The sequence below is a fragment of the Mustela nivalis genome (assembly GCF_964662115.1).
Source record: "Mustela nivalis genome assembly, chromosome: 20".
In the NCBI taxonomy this organism is placed as follows: domain Eukaryota; kingdom Metazoa; phylum Chordata; class Mammalia; order Carnivora; family Mustelidae; genus Mustela; species Mustela nivalis.
In genome coordinates, this window is record NC_139039.1 from 17,796,062 (window position 1) to 17,817,797 (window position 21,736).

Here is a 21,736-nt window from a genome sequence, read left to right on the forward strand (position 1 = left end):
AGCACAGTCATTTAGATAAAGTATAATCAAACAAATATAAGCCCAATACACACTTCCCAATTTTTCTAACACCAAGCTAATCTTTATAGGATCATGTCCAAAACACAAGTTCCTTAAAAGCCACACTCTGTGGACAATTGCCTAAGAGAACAATGACCCAACCCTCATAAAAGGGGATTTAATAAAGCAGAATGAAGCCATGATTGGGGTCTTTAGTTATGAGACTCTGAGGAGCAGCTGCATGGTGTGTGCTACTTTTGAAATGGGTTCCGCCTCCAGCAGTTGTCTAGACCAGATGGAAAAGTGACAAGCTCCACTTAATATGTCACAGCATCAGCATGGTCATAAAAGAGTCCCCAGCAATTCTCTTTTGAACAGAAGCCACCTGTTTACTATAAACACACCTCTTATTTCTCAAACTGCAATTTTAATTTGCAACTTGCACCTGAAAGGTAGCACACCTTTGAGTTCAAAGCTGGCAGGTTGCAAGTCAATCATGAGTGTTTGAAGACTTCAACTCTCTGTGGTAGAATTTGAGCAGTTTTAAAACTTTAATGTGTCCAAAGCTTGGTTGTAAGTGATCCAATCCATCTTTTCTTAGAAGGGAGTTTTGTCATAATTATAATTTCAGTTGGGCATTTTATTTGGCTCTTACTTTATTCTAGAATGACGCTTATTAGAAACAGACTTATTACCTTTTTGGTTATTAGAAACAGATTCATTACACCTTCTATTTTATTTCAGTAGCAGAAATTTAGGCTGAAAAACTGAAGATCTAGTTCTACCCCATGGCTAGTATTTCTTCACAAAAAGGAGTGTTTCATCAGGCATTTGGGGCCCCTTGGCGTTCATTATGGGAGATCATCAATGTCTCTAGGTGTACATAATGGCTTAGGTATGATCATACGTTTCATAGGAGGGAAAGAAAAATTACTTTAAAAAACTGGAACTAATGTATAAATCTAAAATCAAAGATAACAGACATTGCTAGAGCATCAATTCATATTACTGTGCGATAAATCTATTAGAGTAGACACAATCTCTCTCTGAACCAAAGCTTTCAGCACAGGAATGAAGCAAAAGTAGGGGGGGGGGGGACTCTTACTTGGATAATAAATTCTACAAGAAATTTATGGTATAGCTCAGTTTTTCTATTACAGGTTTTATTAGGAGCCTGGGATTAAACTTGGATCCCTTCAGGATCTAATGCACAGATAATTTTTTTTGCCCTTTTTCATTTTGGCTACAAACTTACCCACTAAGTTAATAATGCTAAATCCAGAACATGTAAAGTATTTTTCATGTAGCAGTATTTTCAAAAAGGAGTAAGAAGAAGCTTCATCAACAGGTTTGGAGGATAACAGAGGTTAATTGGGAATTTCTCTAGTTGTGGATTTTTTAGGGGAAAAAACACAAATTTAGACAGCAATTTACATTGTGTCCCTGCATGATGTTGATGGGCCGATGGCCTGCCTATGTTAGAGAGTCTGAAAGCGTTCATTAGTCACAAACAATAAATATGTTCTTTGCTTTTGTTTTAAACATCTCTATGTTATATACATATTTTTTATTTTATAGAACCAAGTCTCCTGGTTTATACTTCCTAGGAAAAAGCCACAGAAATCAATGGAATTGTTAAAAGGACAACTGATTGCTTAGAATATGTCTAAGGCACAGCTGCTCTGGGAACTCAGATAGCCATGATATTGCTGAATTACACACTAAGAGGCAATCCACGTATGCACATCATACATACCATGACATTCATTTACATAGACATCTCTTGTCTGTGTAAAACACATAAATAACAACAACAACAACAAAACAAATGAACAAACAAAAGATCCCAGTTTCTTGCTTGTGTCCTCTCCCAAACTCCTCCCACAAATATTCAAAGATTCAGAATGAAAGATAAATTAGCAAGTACTCTAAGGTAGGCATGCAAGTCACATAGTAGATTGCATTTTGATCTCCAGGATCCAGAAGCTTTCTCTGTTTCACCATATTTTCATCTTCTCAGCTAAGCAGCCCCTACAGGGGGACCACAGCCATCATTTTGTATAAACGGGCTTGTGGTAACTCACTTGTCATCCTTCACAGCAAGCCCTGCAGTGCTATTTCCTAGCTTATAAGAAACAGAAGGATCTCATTAAACATATATGCAGAATAAGTGGTAAAAAATAAAATGTTCCTGACTTTATCAATTCAACCAAATAATGTTAAAAGTATTTCTGATATAATATCACATAGATTCAAAGAATAAAAGTAAAAGACATTTCTTTTGTGAGAAATAGGCAATCTCTCACTTAAGAGAAAAAAACATAAAATAGTATTTCTTTTTACAAAAGAAATTACCTTAATATTGTATATGATAGTCAGAAAGTTTCCCCTATTATATACAGGATGATCTTATCATTTGTCAGAACACTTCTAACAATCTTTCTTCCAAAGGTAGACGTGCTCTCACAATTAAACAAGCATTTGTTTGCTATTATGTCTATTTGGTTAACTCCTGATAAAGGGAAGATGAAAATTTATGTTTTTCAAAAATATAAAAGTGGCACTTTTATTTTTATAACATTTTACTGTTTGCTATTTGCAAGGTGGTTTACAAGTCATTAGCATATCCTTCTAGTATTTGTCATGATTAACATTCCAATCTTAAAGCTGAGAAAGCAGAAAATAAAAGATTTATACAATGCTAAGGACTAACTCTGGTGCAGTACAGGATTACTCTTGAATTGAAGTAATTCGCTATTTTTTTAAAAGATTTTATTTGTCAGACAGAGAGCACAAGCAAAGGGAGCAGCAGGCAGAGCAGGCAGAGGGAGAAAGAGACTCCTCACTAAGCAAGGAGCCTGATGTGGGACTTGATCCCAGGACTCTGGGATCATGACTTGAGTCAAAGACAGATGCTTAACTGACTGAGCCACCCAGGCATCCCTAATTCACTATTTTTAATTCAAAAGTTTGACCAAAATAGGTAAGATAGGCAAATCAGAACATGTTCAAATTACTTTTATTTTCGTCCCCGATATGATATGACCAGTTTATGGCAGAGTAAATTTGGCCTTAATATTTGAAATTTTGAAATTTCAGTCATTTAGGAAAATATTTATTATGTTTGTGACAACTTTGTATAATTAGAAATAAACATATTTTCATTTAATTATTCATGTCATTTTAGGGGGGTAAATACTAAATGACTTCAAAGTAGATTTTAGGATCTACATTCATGCACTGCCCACCTGAGAATCTTTAATGCTACATTACTCAATAAAGTTTTCTTTTATACTACTGTTTGTGTCAACTAACACAAATAGAACAGAAAAAAATTAAAATTATAAAATATTCATTTCCATCACCTTAATAATTTAATGAATAACTATTATCAATATTATTTAAAATAAATGTAAACAAAGAAATCTATATTGATTATCCTTTTATAGCAACATATTACAACCATTAAAGGTCTGTTTTCAATTGAATATTGTATAGGATAAGAAAGTTGGAGAATGTGGATGTGAGGGCGATCTGGCTGCGACATCTGTCACCCAATTGATCGCCAGGGTATTCGGCTGATCTGGCTGGCTAGGTGGGTATCTCCTTCCTCCCTGACTGCTCCATGTGCATCCCTCCCGAAGCTGCACGCTCGGTTGAAGAGGACCACCTTCCCCGATAGAGGAGAGGACCGTTCTTCGGTCAAGGGTATAGGAGTAGCTGCGCTCCCCTGCTAGAACCTCCAAACAAAAAAGTTGGAGAATGTAGCCTATTGGCTTTTATATTGCTAGCAACTAAGTACAGAACTTATTACAAATTTTCTTTTTTATTATAAAATTTTATATTATTATATGCATTAATTTTTTTTTAACTTTTAATTTTTTTATTTTTTATAAACATATATTTTTATCCCCAGGGGTACAGGTCTGTGAATCACCAGGTTTACACACTTCACAGCACTCACCAAATCACATACCCTCCCCAATGTCCATAATTCCACCCCCTTCTCCCAACCCCCCTCCCCCCAGCAACCCTCAGTTTGTTTTGTGAGATTAAGAGTCACTTATGGTTTGTCTCCCTCCCAATCCCATCTTGTTTCATTTATTCTTCTTCTACCCACTTAAGCCTCCATGTTGCATCACCACTTCCTCATATCAGGGAGATCATATGATAGTTGTCTTTCTCTGCTTGACTTATTTCGCTAAGCATGATACGCTCTAGTTCCATCCATGTTGTTGCAAATGGCAAGATTTCATTTCTTTTGATGGCTGCATAGTATTCCATTGTGTATATATACCACATCTTCTATATGCATTAATTCTTGATATTAAGAATTTTAAAAATAATATAGAATAAAATAAAAGCCCCTTTTTATTGACTTATTTTCACCTAAAACTCAACAAATTCACAAATTTGGTATTGTTATTTCATTCTACAGATGAAAAAAACTGAAGCACAGACTGGTTCTATAACTTGGGTATCACTGACTGAGCAGCAGATCGGAACTCAACCAAAAGCTCTGAAGCCCCAAAGTCCACATAATTATGATTCTCAAATTTTAATGAGCATAAAAATTACCAGTTTCTGGACAAGATGGAATAAAAGTTTCCAGATTTTATCCTCCTGTCTGAATCAATTAAAAAGATGGGCAAAATACATGAAATAACACTTTTCAAGATAGTGGATTTTAGGCATTGAAAGAAGGATCCCTGAGAGATGAGAAACAAATGAGAAAACTCTTTACTTACTTAGCTTGCTGCAGAGATGTTTCTAGGCTGAAATGCAGTGAAGGAAAACATTTCTGAAGGCCAGTAGTCTGCAACAGCTGAGAAGGCAGAATTGGAATCTTATACAGCTAGAGTTCAGAGGACAGAATACTGTAAAGAAGAAAGCTCCATAGGCAAAAGTCCAGAGACCATTGAAAAATGTCCCTTATCTATTCAGCTGCTTAGTAATGCATGTATATTAAAAAACAAACAAAAAACATGCAAGGCCAGGAAAAGAACCACCAGAAATAAGAGCTAAAGAATACAGAAGAATGGAAATAATCCCCATTCACACCAACCAGCCTGAACAACTTCATAATTCACTGGGCGCTGAATAAAATACTCAAAAGGGTCTTGGTAATGCTGCAAATATAGTTCCTAGACTAAATGCTAATTAAGCTAAAAAGCAAGACCCAACAGGACTATATTCTTTCTGTATAAATCAGCTGTCTCAGAACAGAGCTCACGAATATTTTAGAAAATTATTCAGTGGCCGAAAAGGTAGAATTTACATTGCCCAGCATCCAAGCCAAAATTATAGGATATTAAAAGAAACAAAAATATACCACCTCTAATGAATAAAAAAAATTAATCATTAAAAAGTGACTCATAACTAGGACAAATTGAATTACCAGAAAAAGATATTAAAACTATAATCCACAAAGCTTACACTATACTTAATGGTGAAACACTAGATGCTTTCCCCCAAAGATCAGGAATAAGGCAAGGATGTCCATTTGACCACTTGTAATCTATACATTGTCCTGGAGGTTCTTGCCCAGGCAATGAAGCAAGAAAAGGAAATAGTCATTGAGATTGGAGAGGAAAAAGAAAGCTACAGTTGACCTTTGAACAACATGGGGGCCAGTGGTTCTGACCCCTTGCGCTGTCAGAAACCCATGTATAATTTTTGACTCCCTTAAAACTTAATTACTTATAGTCTACTGTTGTCCAAAAGCCTTATCAATAACAGTTCATTAAACATAGATTATATGCTAAATTATATACTATATTCTTACAATAAAGTAAGTTAGAGAAAAGAAAATGTTAAGAAATCATAAGGAAGTAAAAAATACATTTATAGTATTGTAAGTATTTATTTAAAAAAAAATATGTGGATCCTCAACTCTATGATCAAATAATCTTTGACAAAGCAGGAGAAAATTTCCAGTGGACAAAAGGCAGTCTCTTCAATAAATGGTGCTGGGAAAGTTGGACAGCTGTGTGTAGAAGAATGAAACTCAACCATTCTCTTACACCATATACAAAGATAAATTCAAAATGGATGGAAGACCTCAACATGAGACAGGAATCTATCAAAATCCTAGAGGATAACCTAGGCAACACCCTCTTTGACATTGGCCACAGCAACTTCTTTCAAGACACTTCTCCAAAGGCAAAGGAAACAAAAGTGAAAATGAACTTTTGGAACTTCATTGAGATCAAAAGATTCTGCACAGAAAAGGAAATAATCAACTAAACAAAGAGGCAACACACCGAATGGGAGAAAATATTCGCAAATGACACTACAGACAAGGACTGATATCCAAGATCTATAAAGCACTTCTCAAACTCAACACCCGAAAAACAGTTATTCATGTCAAAAAATGGGCAGAAAACATGAACAGACACTTCTCCAAAAAAGACATACAAATGGCTAGCAGACACATGAAAAAATGTTCATCATTAGTTGGGAAATGCAAATCAAAACCACACTGAGATACCACCTTACATCATTTAGAATGGCCAATACTATTAGGACAGGAAACAATAAGTGTTGGAGAGGATGTGGAGAAAGTAGAACACTCTTACAGTGTTGGTGGAAATGCAAGTTGGTGTAGCCACTTTGGAATATAGTGTGGAGGTTCCTCAAAAAATTAAAAATAGAGATACCCTCTGACACTGCAGTGACAGTATGGGTATTTACCCCCAAAATACAGATGTAGTGAAAAGATGGGACATCTGTACCCCAATGTTCATAGCAGCAATGGCCACAATCGCCAAAGTGTAGAAGGAGCCAAGATGCCTTTCAACAGACGAATGAATAAAAGATATGGTCCATATATACAATGAAGTATTATGTCTCCATCAGAAAGGATGAATACCCAACTTTTGTATCAAAATGGCTGGCACTGGAGGAAATTATGCTGAGTGAAATAAGTCAAGCAGAAAGAGTCAATTATCATATGGTTTCACTTACTTGTGGACCATAAGGAATAACATGGAGGACATTAGAGAAGGAAAGGAAAAGTGAACTGGGGGAAATTAGAGGCAGAGACAAACCATAAGAGACTACGGACTCTGAGAAACCAACTGAGGGTTTTGGAGGGGAGGGCAGTAGGGGGATGGGTGAGTCTGGTGGTGGGTATTAAGGAGGGCACATATTGCATGGAGCACTGGGAATGGTGCATAAACAATGAATCTTGGAACACTGAAAAAATAAAATAAAATAAGAATAAATAAATAAATAAATAGCTGTGTGTCAGTGGACCTACACAGTTCAATTCAATTCTGTATTGTTCAAGGATCAACTTTATATAGATTATTAGATGACATGATCTTTTACATTAAAAAACCCTAGGGAATCCTTTAAAAAACATATATTAATAAGCCAAGTTGGAAAGAACAAGAGAATCCTTGTGCATTATTCCCAGGAAAATATACTGGCATAATCACTATGGAAAACAATATGGAGTTTACTCAAAATTTGTAAATAGAACTACCATGTGTCCAGCAACTCTCTTCTTGATATGTAACTGAAGGAAATGAAAACAGGATCTCAAAAGAGATATCTGCATATCCATGTTCATTACGGCATTATTCACAATAACCAAAACATGGAAACAACCTGAAGTGTCCATCAATAAATGAACGGATAAAGAAAGTGGAGTAGACATATACAAGAAACTATTATTCAAGAAAAAAGGAAATCCTGCCATTTGTAACAATATGGATGAATGTGAGAGCATTATGTTAAGTAAAATAATCAGAGAAAGAGAAACAGTATGTGAGTCACCTATACATGGAATTTTAAAAAGTACCACTCTAGAAACAGAGTAGAAAAATGGTTTCCAGGGATTGGTGGGTGAGGTTAATGAGCTGTTAATGAAAGGGTACAAATTTCCAGTCATAAGATGAGTAACTTCTGAAGATCAAATATACAGCATGGTGGCTATAGTTAACAATATTTTATTGTATACTTGAAGGTTGCCAAGAGAGTAGATCTTAAATGTTCTCAACACAATAACAAGAATGAAAATAATGGTAATTATGTAAGATGAAATATGTGTTAACTAACTTTATTGTGATGATCATTTTAAAGTATATATATCTATCAACTTATATTGTATACCTTTAACATACATAAGGTTATATGTCAATTACATTTTAATAAAGCTGTAGAAAATGGATATCTGAATATGCCTATATCTGTTACAACTCATGTATATTCATATAATGTCAAAATTTACCAAATTGTATACTTTATCCAAAGTTTATTGTGTATCAATTATCTCATTAAAGCTACTTAAAAACAAACAAACAAACAAACAAACAAAAACTATCCTAATAGGGGGGAGAATATGGTAGAAGTAGAATGTGGTAGAAATGACACTGTTGGCTTGTTTAAGTCTAGGTCATAAAATGTGATTTATCCTCCAATTTGTTGCTTGAAGACTCACTTTAGAATTCTGAGCCACCATGTGAGATCTGATTACCTTGAGACCATCTGTGAGAAAGACCAAGCCACATGGGAGGAGCCTCACAGAAACGTTCCTATCAATAGCTCTAGGTGAGGTCTCAGCAACAGCATGTATCAACCAAATTGTATGTGAGTAAAAATGCTTCCAGATGATACTAGGCTTCAGTCATCACATCAGTCTCAGGAATCAAGTCCTGAGACTCTCAGTCATGATGGTATATAGACTTGTCATTATCTCTAGTCTTCATTCTCAAATTAAGAACCTATGAGCAAAATAAAATTGTTGCTTTCGACTGCTAAATTTTGGATTCATTTTTTCATATGATAATTATCTAGAACACTTAGACTAAGTTTCCTGTAGATAACAATCTTGAAATCTGTATAACATTTTAAAAAACAAACAAACAAACAAACAAACCTATGTGAGCGCACTGGTGGACAACAAAAAATCAGGCCGAAATTGAAAATGAGGCCACTTTAGTCAATCGCACTAGGTGAGATTTCCATGTTTACAGTTTTTGCCTATGGCTTATTCCAAACTAGACAGCTCAGGGTGACAGAAAGCTACATATTCACTTGACTCCAAGTTCTAAGAGAAAATAATTTCTAACAGACAAAATGGCTGAAATATTAGAGGAAAGGGAAGAGCTACAGAAGAATGAACTTCAAAATCTTTGTTTAAGAATTGTCCCAAATGCCCTGGACTGATCAGTTTCTACATCTTCTTTCCCTCTATCATCCCTGACCCACAGAGAATTCCTATCACTGTCCACCACTTACCCCAACATCAATGTTTTATTCACTGCTTTGGTAAATGATGCTTTTAGAGACAAAGAGAAAGAACTGATGGGTGAGTCACATATAACTGGTCCCCTGCAATATTCCTATATTTCCCCACTGTCCAACTCCTTCCTTTATATTATATATCAAGACATAAATTGTAGGTCAATCTCACTTCCTACAGTCCTCTATCAGGTCCAGGATTCAGCAACTGTCTGTAATCAAGGAGAAGTATTCCCAACTAGTTGAGCAGCTGGAGAATGGAATCTTTGATGAGCGTGCCTATGAGAAGTTCTGCCTAGACAAAAACCCAAGCTTCTTTTTCCCTGATTTCAAGAGAATAAATATTCTCCTGAATCAGAAAGAAGATGTTTCTTTATCAGAAGAAACACTTCTACATGTGTTTCCCAGAATTTTATAGTAAAGATGAGTACAATCTTTGCTTTTCTGGTATCACACCAGTCATATCCCGGGTTTAACTTTGTAATTGGCTCCTTGGGGCATGCTAGAATTTGGAGGCAATGAGGTGTGGTTGGATAGCACATTAGGAGAAATAGCTGCTTCTTGATGAGTTGCTTCCTCCTGCCAGGTTGTAAAAGGATTTTCAGAAAAGTGAAGGATAGCTTCATCAGATATGGGAGGAGAAGCTGCCTCTACTGATGAGGGAGATATGACTGCGCTCAAGACTTTGGGTTATTCCTGTTAATTTGGATCTTCTTAAACATTCCCAGTCTAGTCATTAGCTCCCTACTCTTTCCAAAGCAATAATCTGGCCTTGATTTTTTTTTTTTTTTATTATAGCCATTCTTCTCTGCCTAAAAGCAATATTACGGAATTGTCACAGTTAACATGCTTTTTTTTTTTTTTTTTTTTTAACTACACACTGAGATTTTACGGTTTTTACCTTGCTAATTTATTTCTAGTTAGACACAGCCAGCACACCACACATCTCTGGCATTCTTCAAGCCCTTTTACATGACTCCAAGGACTGCAATTTGCCATTGCATATTACAGACTACCAGAATCCCAACCAAGAGCAGGATAACCAAACTCGAGTTCCTAGTTTCTTTGACATGCATTACCATACCCATGTAAAGTTCACAGATGAAAGCAACAGAAAACATTGTTTTTATTTTAAAAATTATTACACTGGGCGCCTGGGTGGCTCAGTGGTTAAGCCGCTGCCTTCGGCTCAGGTCATGATCTCAGGGTCCTGGGATCGAGTCCCGCATCGGGCTCTCTGCTCAGCAGGGAGCCTGCTTCCTCCTCTCTCTCTCTGCCTGCCTCTCTGCTTACTTGTGATCTCTGTCAAATACATAAATAAATAAAATCTTTAAAAATTATTACACATTTCATATTAGTATATATAATCCCCAGGAGAGCCTGAGAATCACCTAAAACCTAACCAAGGAGGGACAATGCCCAAACTGTCCTGCTGGCCTGGTTGCTGGCTTATCTCAAACCCCTTCATCACTGGCACTGCTGCTCCTGGGTCATCTATCTCTGCTGTCTCTAAATGATCTTTATCTCTTCCCTATATTTGCCAGGCAGAATGTTTCCTGGCCCTTCGCTCTCCGAAATCTATGTTGGTCCAAGTACATGGTGGAAATTGTCATTTTTGGCATCCTGGCTCCCAGGAAGGCCAGGGATTTAGTTCTTTTGGGGTTATCATCAGAAGAGAAGAAGCAAGACTATTCCAAATTAAGGGGGGGAAAAAAGGCAACTCAAAAAGTGGGCAGCTGCCCTGTTGCAAATTCCTCTAATCTATATGATTCAATCATCTGCTTATACTTCCATTGCTTAAATTGTCTTGTTTAGATAGTATCTGTAGAAGAGGTGAATATGAAGTGAAAGGCAGGCTTCCAAACAGTTTGTTACTCGGGGAGTAGGGGAGTAGGGGACATGAGTATGCTGTTCTTAGAACAGAGATGTTTTCCTCTTTCTTTTTTCTTTTTAATTTCTTCCCACCTATACCTTTTATCATTCACTCTCTATGCTTTACTTCTCTTACTATTCCCCAAACTTACTAGAGGATCTCTCTCTAAGCAACTAGTTCCCTTGTTTTCCAGGGCAGCTCTGGGTTTGAAATCTATGCTCTATCCCTGCTGCCTCTGCTGGTGAGTTCAAAAGGTTGGTATGGAAGAACAGAGTCTAAGTAGTCTGAAGACCCATTTACTTGATTTCCCCTCCAGGTCTTTTTTTTTTTTTTTTTAATGATTTTCTGAATATGCTCTCACTTTTACTCTGGTAAAACGTAGTGTTCTCATGTTTTTGTTTTTGTTTTTGTTTTTCAATCAATTCTATCCTCAGTGTTTTCTATTTTCCAGAAATGTTTTAAACTTATCTACTGAGGGCACCCTTTCATGCATTAGATCTACAAATTAGGTGTTATTATTCACACTTTAAATAAAAGAATACTGAGGTTTAGAAAAAGTGCAGCAGTTTGCCAAAGGCTGATGCAAAAGGAAGTCAAGATTTTAACTCAATTCTCTTTAACCCCAGAGCTTAAGACTTTTACTACTGTGAAAGATATTTGCCGCACATTGCATAACACAATGTTGCCCTCAACAAATGATTATTTTCCTTGCCATCTCTATTCAGCATTCTAAGGATATCTATTCATTTGAAATTATGAGCACTGTTATAATTTGGGGTTGCCAGAACTGGTATTCTTCCTAGTCAATACCCATCTATTTCTCATGAAATGATGTTTCCCAAATGTCAGTTTCACTCTTCTCTTCAAATGATCAGGCAAATTTTTCATTTTGGAAATTTATTCCTCTCTATGATTATTCTGCTATAAATTTGAATGTGATGCACAAAGTAATGGCCTGCCTTCATCCCAGGAGTATGAGAGGAAATCACTTTCCTCTCTTACAGGAGGAAATCATTCTGTAAAAGAGTAAGATTTTGTAGATGGTATCAGAAGAAAGAGAATAAATCTCCGATTTTCATGAGCAAGAAGCTCTAATTACTCCAGCCAATTAATTTCTCTCTGTTACTGAATACAGAGCTAGTAAAGCAGAAAGAAAAGTGACACTGTTGCTTCCCTAAACCTAAATAAACAACAAAAATGAGTTGACTTGGAATGGAATAAGCATTGGGACCTTACACATACAACTTAAAGCAGAACATCTTGTCTACTGGTTATCAGGGTATAAAGCTCTTTAGTCAATGTTTTTATTACTAAATACACTAAAAACACTTAACAGCTTGCACTGTAATCTATCAGAGATTCGTGGAGGTAAAAAGGGATTGGGAGAGTGCCCTTCTGAGAGATGCCTTAAAAGTCAACTCTCCTGAAAAAAGCCAACTACCTATTCAGCCACATTTAATATGCAAATAAACACATCCCTTAAAAAGCTGCTTGCAAATTTATGTCTATTAAGCCTATTATCCAACTGATTTGCATAAAAAATCAAGGATGAATAATGCAAAGGAAAAAAATGTCCATGAAAAAATTAAGGGAGTGTGTTAACCATTAAACTAACTTCTAGTAAAGTGAAACAATATTTCTGCAACCAATTCAGTGCATAAGTAAAATGCAGTGGCATAATGGAATTTGAACCTTTATGTGACTAGTAGTCACAATTTTATAGCTAGAGATACTGAAACAACTTAAGTTTGAAAATACCACAATTAATGCAAGCTGGTGCAACCACTCTGTAAAACAGCACAGAGGTTCCTCAAAAAGTTGAAAATAGAGCTATCCTATGACCCAGCAATCGCACTACTGGGTATTTACCCTAAAGATACAAATGTAGTGATCCGAAGGGGCATGTGCGCCTGAATGTTTATAGCAGCAATGTCCACAACAGCCAAACTATGGAAAGAACCTAGATGTCCATCGACAGATGAATGGATAAAGAAGATATGGTATGTATGTATGTGTATGTGTGTGTGTGTGCATACACACACACACACACACACACACACACACACATATATAATGGAATACTATGCAGCCATCAAAAGAAATGAAATCTTGCCATTTGCGATGACGTGGATGGAACTAGAGGGTATTATGCTGAGTAGAATAAGGCAATCAGAGAGCGACAATTATCATATGATCTCTCTGATATGAGGAAGTTGAGAGGCAATGTGGGGGGCTTGGGGGGTAGGAAAAGAATAAATGAAACAAAGTGGGACTGGGAGGGAGACAAACCACAGGAGATTCTTATTCTCACAAAACAAACTGAGGGTTGCCAGGGGGAGTGAGAGAGTTATGGACATTGGGGAAGGTATGTGCTATGGTGAGTGCCGTGAAGTGTATAAACCTGGTGATTCACAGACCTGTACTCCTGGGGCTGATAATACATGATATGTTAATAAAAAAAATTTTTAAATTAAATTTAAAGAAAGAAAATACCACAATTAATAAACTAATGTATTTTATCTCATGAAAAAAGTAGAAGCCAAAACCCGAAAGCTACAAAAAAATAAAATTGAAAGTAAAATTGTTAATGGTGTAAGATACAGTTAAAAGGGAAACCTCTAAGAGTTTGAAATCAGGGATAGATATACATGTTTATCATCTAACAATTCTGGCATATTTCTGAACACTATAACTCCACCATCAAAACTTTCAAGATTAAAGTGTGGGTTTTAAAAAGTTAAAAAAAAAGGATATTTTAATATCCAAAATGATAAATTACAACCTTTAAGCTTAAATGCCTTAATCATGTCAAAGACATAGTCTTTAGAGGTAGCTTATATATAATGAGAAAAAGCTTACTTGTTCATTCTAAAAATAAGTGGGAAGGTGAAAAAAAAAGAAGTACTGTTGGATATAAATTCCTACAAAGGGTTTTTACCTAAGGCCTTTCTTAAATGTTCAACTATCAAACTCTCTCATAGCTTTACACATGCTAAATTCACTGCATGGTGTACGCTGTTTTCATACACAAAGAACACATTTAAAAATATACAATGATGTTTCCAACAGGTTCTTTAATCCCAGGTTTGAGAATCACATCTCTGGTTCCTGAATAATCTAAACATGATTTAAGATCCATCAAATCAAAAGTAGAAAAATTCCTAAATCATTGGTTTTAACTTTTTTCTTAAAATGATTATGATTTCTCCTCACTTCACTAATCAAATAGAGCTATCCATGGTAACTCCCTTGTAGAGTGCAGTAAAGATTATATAAAACATTAGAATAGCACTCCGTAAATACAAGACGTAAGGATAATAACAATGAGACATTGATGATTATTAAATTCTGCCTTCTGCTTGAAGCCATATTGGCAAGATTGGATATGTGTGCCTAGTACAAGGTTAGCAAATTTAGGCAATTAAAGTTCAGGACTCCCAATTTACTTCATACTTCAGATAAATAACTAATAACTTTTTAGTGTAAGTATGCAATATTTGGGACATACTTTAACTGAATTTCAGATAGACAATTAAGGTTTTTAACAGAAGTGTTTTCTTGGTTTTTGTTTTTGCTTTTGTTTTTTAGTATAAGTATGTCCAAAAGACTGCATGGGGTACATTTACTCCAAAAAACTATCCTTTGCTTAACAGAAATTCAAATTTTACTGGGTGTTCTGTATTTTATCTGGATTTTTTTTTATTGAAGTATAATTGACATACAAAGTTGTATTAGTTTCAGATGTATAACAGAGTGATTCAACAATTCTATTTATTACTCATTGCTCACCACATTAAGTATAGTCACCACCTGACACCATACAAACATTATTACAACATTATTAACTGTAGTCCCTATGCTGTATTTTTCATCTCTGAGACTACAACTTGAAGTGTTTATCTCTTAATTTCCTTTATCTATTTCACCCATCACCCATCACCATCACAGAGAACAGTTTGTTCTCTGCTTTTTCCTCTGCCTGGTTCCCCTTCTTGCATGCCTTCTCTCTCCCTCTCTCTCTCACAGATAAAAATCTTAAAAAAAAAAAAAAAAACCAATTAAACCAAGCACAAATTAAAGAGTTAATACCAATTCTCAAACAATTCCAAAAGGGAGAATAGAAACGGAAGCTTCCATTTCCTGACTTGTTGATTTTAGCCATAATTCATTCTACATGACCAGTACTACCCTAATACAAAAACCAGATAAAGACACCACAAAAAAAAGAGAACTACAGGCCAATTATCTCTGATGATCATAGACACAAAAATCCTTAACAAATTATTAGCAAATTGAATTCAACAATACATTAAAAAAAAATTCACCATGATCAATGGGGATTTATTCCAGCGATGTAAGGGTGGTTCAATATTCACAAATCAATCAATGTGATACATCATCTCAATAAAAGGAAGGATAAAAACCACATGACCATTTTAATAGATGCACAAAAAGCACTTAAAGAAAATATTCAGTTCACGATAAACTCTCAACAAAGTGCATTTAGAGAGAACATTCCACATCATAATAAAGATCATATATGAAAATCCAAAGCTAACATCATATTCAATCCTGAAAAAATAACCATCTAGAATATTCATAAGGCTATGTTATTCAGTAGGAATTACACAGATCCTTACATGAATCCAGGATCTATCACTTAAGAGTTGTGTGACTTTGACCAACTTAAATAACAATCTATATGAGCACAGATTTACTTATTTTTTTAAAGATTTTATTTATTTATTTGACAGAGGAAGATCACAAGTAGACAGAGAAGCAGGCAGAGAGAGAGAGAGGAGGGGAAGCAGGCTCCCTGCTGAGCAGAGAGCCTGAAGTGGGTCTCGATCCCAGGACCCTGAGATCATGACCTGAGCCGAAGGCAGCGGCTTAACCCACTGAGCCACTCAGGTGCCCCCAGATTTACTTATTTTTAAAGTGAAGCAAATAAAATGTGCCATTTCCCTTCTGTAAAATTATGAAGAGTAGGAGAGGATATAAAATGACCAGTGCAACGATAGTCTTAATCATTTGTTCTCTTTTCTCTCTCAAATGTTTCTGGAAACAAAACCTACATCACTTTTAAAATTACAACTGTAATTTGCAAAGGCGAATCTTGCAAAGGGGAAACTAATAGACTGATTAAATAGATTAGATGCTAAAAGGGGAACAATGGAAAGAGGTTAGAAATAACTCCAACATGTGGGTAATGAAGGGGAAAAAGAATAGAGTTACTAGTGAAAGTGAGTGAATATAAAAGAAAGCATGTTTGAGAGGCAAGATCATGAGTTTTAAACATAATAATTTGAAATATGATGACTTTCTGTAAAAGTCTTCCAACTGATCTCCTAAAACATGACCCTTATTTTAATTTCATCTTTCAATGATCATTATTCATCCATAAATAAATATATAATTCATGTAAGGCACTTGAAATATTACCCGGATCATATTAAGTCTCACTTAATGTTAACTATTCCATTCACATTAGCTCTTATCATTTTACTACCTTTTCAATGAATGAATTTGAAATTGTAAAATCATTCTTCACTCTTTAAGATCTAATTTTTTTCTTTTTATACATATCTCCAGTCATTTCTCCAAATTTGTTCTAATCAAGATAGGAAAACCCCAAATTCCCTCTTTTGCCTTTCTCATGCCTACAAAAAGGAACCCTGTTCTCTCAATCTCATATTTGGACCCACAATGTGTTTTTAAAGAAGTATAAGGTATGATTTAAGTGTATTATATATGTATATATATTTATTTGTATCATTAAAATATATGCTTAAACTCAACTTTAGAAAAAATACAAAGGACAAGGATAAAAATCACTCACATTCCTAAAATCATAATATTATTAACTAATATTTGGTGTATGTCCTTTCAGCATTTTTGATTCCTTCCATAGTTATGTGGCCAAAAGGCACATCTGATTTACATGCGATATAAGCCTCCCTCATTCACTGAGAGAGGCTTGTGGTTAGGTGCTAATGTGGATCTATATATAGATTGTGGTTCATATAATGCCAGGATGTTGAATCTGAGATTGAACATTTATGGAAGTTTCTAAGGACAAAGGGACCTTATTTGTTAGCTTTAGCACACAAAAATTTATCCCTGAAAGCCTAGGCCCTTTCCATTGAAACTCATATGACTAATGTAGAGGCTATGTCTGACTTTTTCTAGAGAAATAAGAATCTACATAACCGCCTGACCTAAGGACTTCCTTACGATTGTGCATTTGGCCCAAACTAAATCCTAATGCAACTAGTACATTTCGGCCCTCCTACCAAGTACCAGAGTATTACTGGGAATAATTCCCTTGGCAAATTTGTCACTAGCTGAAATTAAGATGTAAGACTGTCCTTCCATCCCTCTTCTGTTCTGTGATTTCATTCCTATTGACCAAACTTCCCTTCTGTCTTCCAAAGTCTTCCATCAAAACTAGCACCCCATGATTAGAAAAATCCTCTGAATGGGGCATATGTGTCATGGCCACTACAAACTCCTATCTATTTCTCTTCGTTAATTTCTTTACCAATTTACACATTTTAATCAAAGTCAAGTATCTTTGCCTTTCCGGTAAAAGATATAGTCAAATATATATATATAATATATATAATACTCTATAGCATAGAGTAACATGCTGGGTAATTTCTTATAACTCTTATTCTCCCGTGATTATCTAACCCAAATGTATGAACAAATGAAGACTTGAATCTTGTACTTATGTATTCGGTAACCTACAGAATCTATTAAAATACACTACATGATGGGGGCCTGGATGGCTCAGTCAGTTAAGCATCCCACTCAGTTTCGGCTCAGGTCATGATTGCAGGGTCCTGGGATTGAGCACCACATCAGGCTCCATGCTTTAGGTTGGAGTCTGCTTGAGGATTCTCGCTCTCTCTCTCTCTCTCTGCCCCTCCCTCTGTTCTGTCTCTTTCTCTCTAAAACAAATAAATCTTAAGAAAACCAAACAACCCCACTACATGAGGGACACCTAGATGGCTCAAGCAGTTAAGCATCTGACTCTTGATTTTGGCTCAGGTCATGATCTCAGGATGGGGAGATCGAACTCTGTGGTCGGCTCCGTGCTCAGCCTGACCTCTGCTTCTCCCTCTCCCTCTATTCCTCCCCCAACGCCTGCTTGTATGCTGATGTGCTCTCTTTCTCATTATATCTTAAATAAATACATAAATAAATAAGTAAAAAATCAATCAATCAATCAAATCTTTGTAAAAATATACTACATGATGCATTTGCCAAATAAGAGTTAGCTGACAGGTATATGGTTTATACTATCAGGCATACTTATTATACTACTTTTTGTACAATCTAATAATGTAGTACAACTTTTTGATGTGGAAGTACAAAATAATAGAATTGTCAGACATAAAATTAGAGTAAATATCATGAGTATTTTTTTAAGATTTTATTTATTTATTTGACAGAGAGAGACACAGCAAGAGAGGGAACACCAGCAGGGTGGGTGGGAGAGGCAGAAGTAGGCTTGCCACTGAGCAGGGAGCCCCATGACCTGAGCGGAAGGCAGACGCTTAATGACAGAGCCACCCAAGCACCCCAAGAGTATTTTTTTTTAATATTCAGCATTTGCCTTAAATTCTGTGTCCTAAAATGGACTCTGCCAGGCAAAATAGGATAAGAAATTTTCTTGGAGCATGTGCTTGAGCAAGATAGTTATGGGGTAGCACAGAAGTTAAGACTGGGAAGAGGGAGAAGTTGATCTACAATGTTTTGACAAGTCAAGTCTCAGTCATCCCAAAAGAACTCTAGTATTGAAATAGCCCTTAACAATTGTCCAAGCACATGACAATGAGTCTGGTCCCACTTCACCGATCATTGGTCACGGGCTGTGAGGTAGAAGTCTTTGGCGTGTTTTAGGCAGGTGACTGACATAATTTGTCTAATGTTTAAAAGGAACACTCTGACTGGTATGCTGGGTATAGGTTACTGGATAAGGAGGCAAATGTAGAAGCCAGGAGATAGTTAGGAGACTTAATAATAGTAACCCAGGACCAAGATGACATAGATCAGTTTGGTCATGGTTGAGATGGCGAGAAAAAGTTGAAGTCTGTGTGTATGATGAAGTCATAACTAAACAACTAATAGCTTGAATAGACTATTGGGTTAAAAAAAAAAAAAAAAAGAATCCTATAACACTTGAGTTCAGAAGGAGGAAACAGTCCTTCACCAAAATGGAAAAGACTATAAAAAAAATTTGTGAACTGAGATAAGGAAATTAGGAATTTAATTTGGACCTGTTAAATTTAAGATTCCAGTAGATAACACCAGTGCAGAGTTTAAGCAGTTGGATGTAAAAACTCAGAATTAAAGAGAGAGAACCAAATTGCAGGTATGATGTGGACAACAATGAGTACAAAGATGCTTTCCAAATTGTGAGATTTCATCTAGTCACCTAAGAAGTTAAAGGAGCACCTAGCTGACTCAGTCAGTACACCACGGACTCTTGATCTCACGGTCTTCAGTTCAAGCTCCACGCTGGGCACGGAGTTTACTTAAAAAACAAAAATGTAGACGTAGAAAGAAGAGACCTAAGGATTAAAACCTACAGCATTTCAAGTGTCAGAAAACTAAGTAGAAATCAGTAAACAGTCCAAGAAAAAATAGCCAATGAGGAGCAGAAGACCAAGAGTGATTAGTGTCACGGAAGCTAAGTGAAGAAGTATTTCGTGAAGGAGATCAATCATCTGTGCCAAATGTTTCTGCACAAATAAATTAAGGATTGGAAATTAATCATTGGACTTAGCAATATAGGAGTAATCTATATTTTTGAAAAGAGATTTTGCTGAAGTAAGTGGAAGCAAGTGCCACATAGGAATTTGAAATAGTAGGTATGGCCAACTTTACCAAAGAGATTTACTGTAAAGAGGATGAAAGTAATAGGTCTATAGCTGGGGGAATAAAGTGGAAAACTGTTTATCCGTGTGCAGATAGGGTTACTTAAGTTGGAAAAAGTAAAGTGTGTTTACATTTTATGTAGGGAGGGGAAAAACCTGAAGCTATAGAGGAAATAAGGAACAATTACTAAGTGAATATATTACTAACAGAAAATGCAAATTCAAATTGCAATGAAATACTATTTCATATCAACCAGGTCAGCGAAATTCAAAAATTCTGGTATCACTGAGGGTTGGCCAGAATGTAGGAAATCACAAATTCTCCTACATTGCTGGCAGGACTACATGCAGTAACAACTACTTAGGAAAAATACTTCACAATATGCAGTGAAGTTGAAAGCGTTTATTTCCCATGATTTCATTTTCTGGTGTACTTCTTCAAGCAGTACTTTTCAAATTTCAACGTGCACAGGAATCCCTGGGGACCTTGTTAAAATGCAGATTCTGATTCAAGGGGTCTGGGATGAGATCTGAGATTCTGAATTCTTAACAAGCTCCCATGTGATGCTGCTACTGCTTTACTGTGGATACACCCTGTGTCACAAGGCTCTATAGACGCTCTCAAGCATGTTCCTAGGGACAGATGCAGTGATGTTCACAGACACAGTGAAACTCCTGAAACCAACCTGACAGTCCATTAATATGAGAATGGATAATACATTATAGTATATTCAAAAGAAAATGTTATACTAGTTCAATCCCTAACAAGATGCTGTTAAATGAAAATAAACCAAAGAATGATGCCTATAGTATGTTAGCCTTTATGTAAACTTTGTTTCTGAATGTAGAAATATAAAAATTAGAGGAGAAGACTAGACACAGAAATGCATGAAAATGGTTGCCTTTGATGAGGAAGAGGAATGGAATCAGATGGGCAAGGAACTTGATCTTTGTAATATTAAAGAAATGGGCAAAATGTTAACAGATGTTAATATAGTATGACTCATGTACATTGGATTATTTATTTTTATTTTATGGTTTTTAACTACTTAGATTTAAACTTATATAAATATTAAAAAAGAAAATGCCTGGAAGAGAGATATTCATAGAACAATTATGGGGCTCTTTCTGCGCCTCTGAGTTACTTCTAAAAATATCCCTCTATGTGCTATTCTGTATAGATGGGGATCCCATATAAGTTTGTGTGAACCAGGGGCAGAGTGGAAAATTATACATTAAACTAAAACTTACAGAAATGAAGTAGAAGTGGCAGAAAACTTCTTATATTTTGATATATAGTCTCTGTCTTATATTTTCAATTTCAAATAATATTTATACAACATTTTAATATAAAAAATTTTAAGGTAAAAGAAATTTAATGTCAAATAAATTTTAAAATATTAAAACAAATTAGCATAAGAATTAAAAGTATGTGTCAGTTTAGAAGAGGAACAGGAAATTTTAAATACAAAAACAGGTAACTGTTATGACCTACTACCTAGCACTCAGGTCAATTTACAAAGAATCATATTGTTTCTAATTAAGAACTCTTACTGCATACTCAGATATAAGATGATTGATTTCTACCTCAAAACATGGCAACATACATGTCATAAACTTCCAGCATCGCTACCTCCTCTGGCCCTCTTTTTTCCTACTTAGCTGCTGTGTCTCAAACTATATCCCATTCCAAGTCTTAACTTCTTAGCACCTCTTGTACTGATGAAGT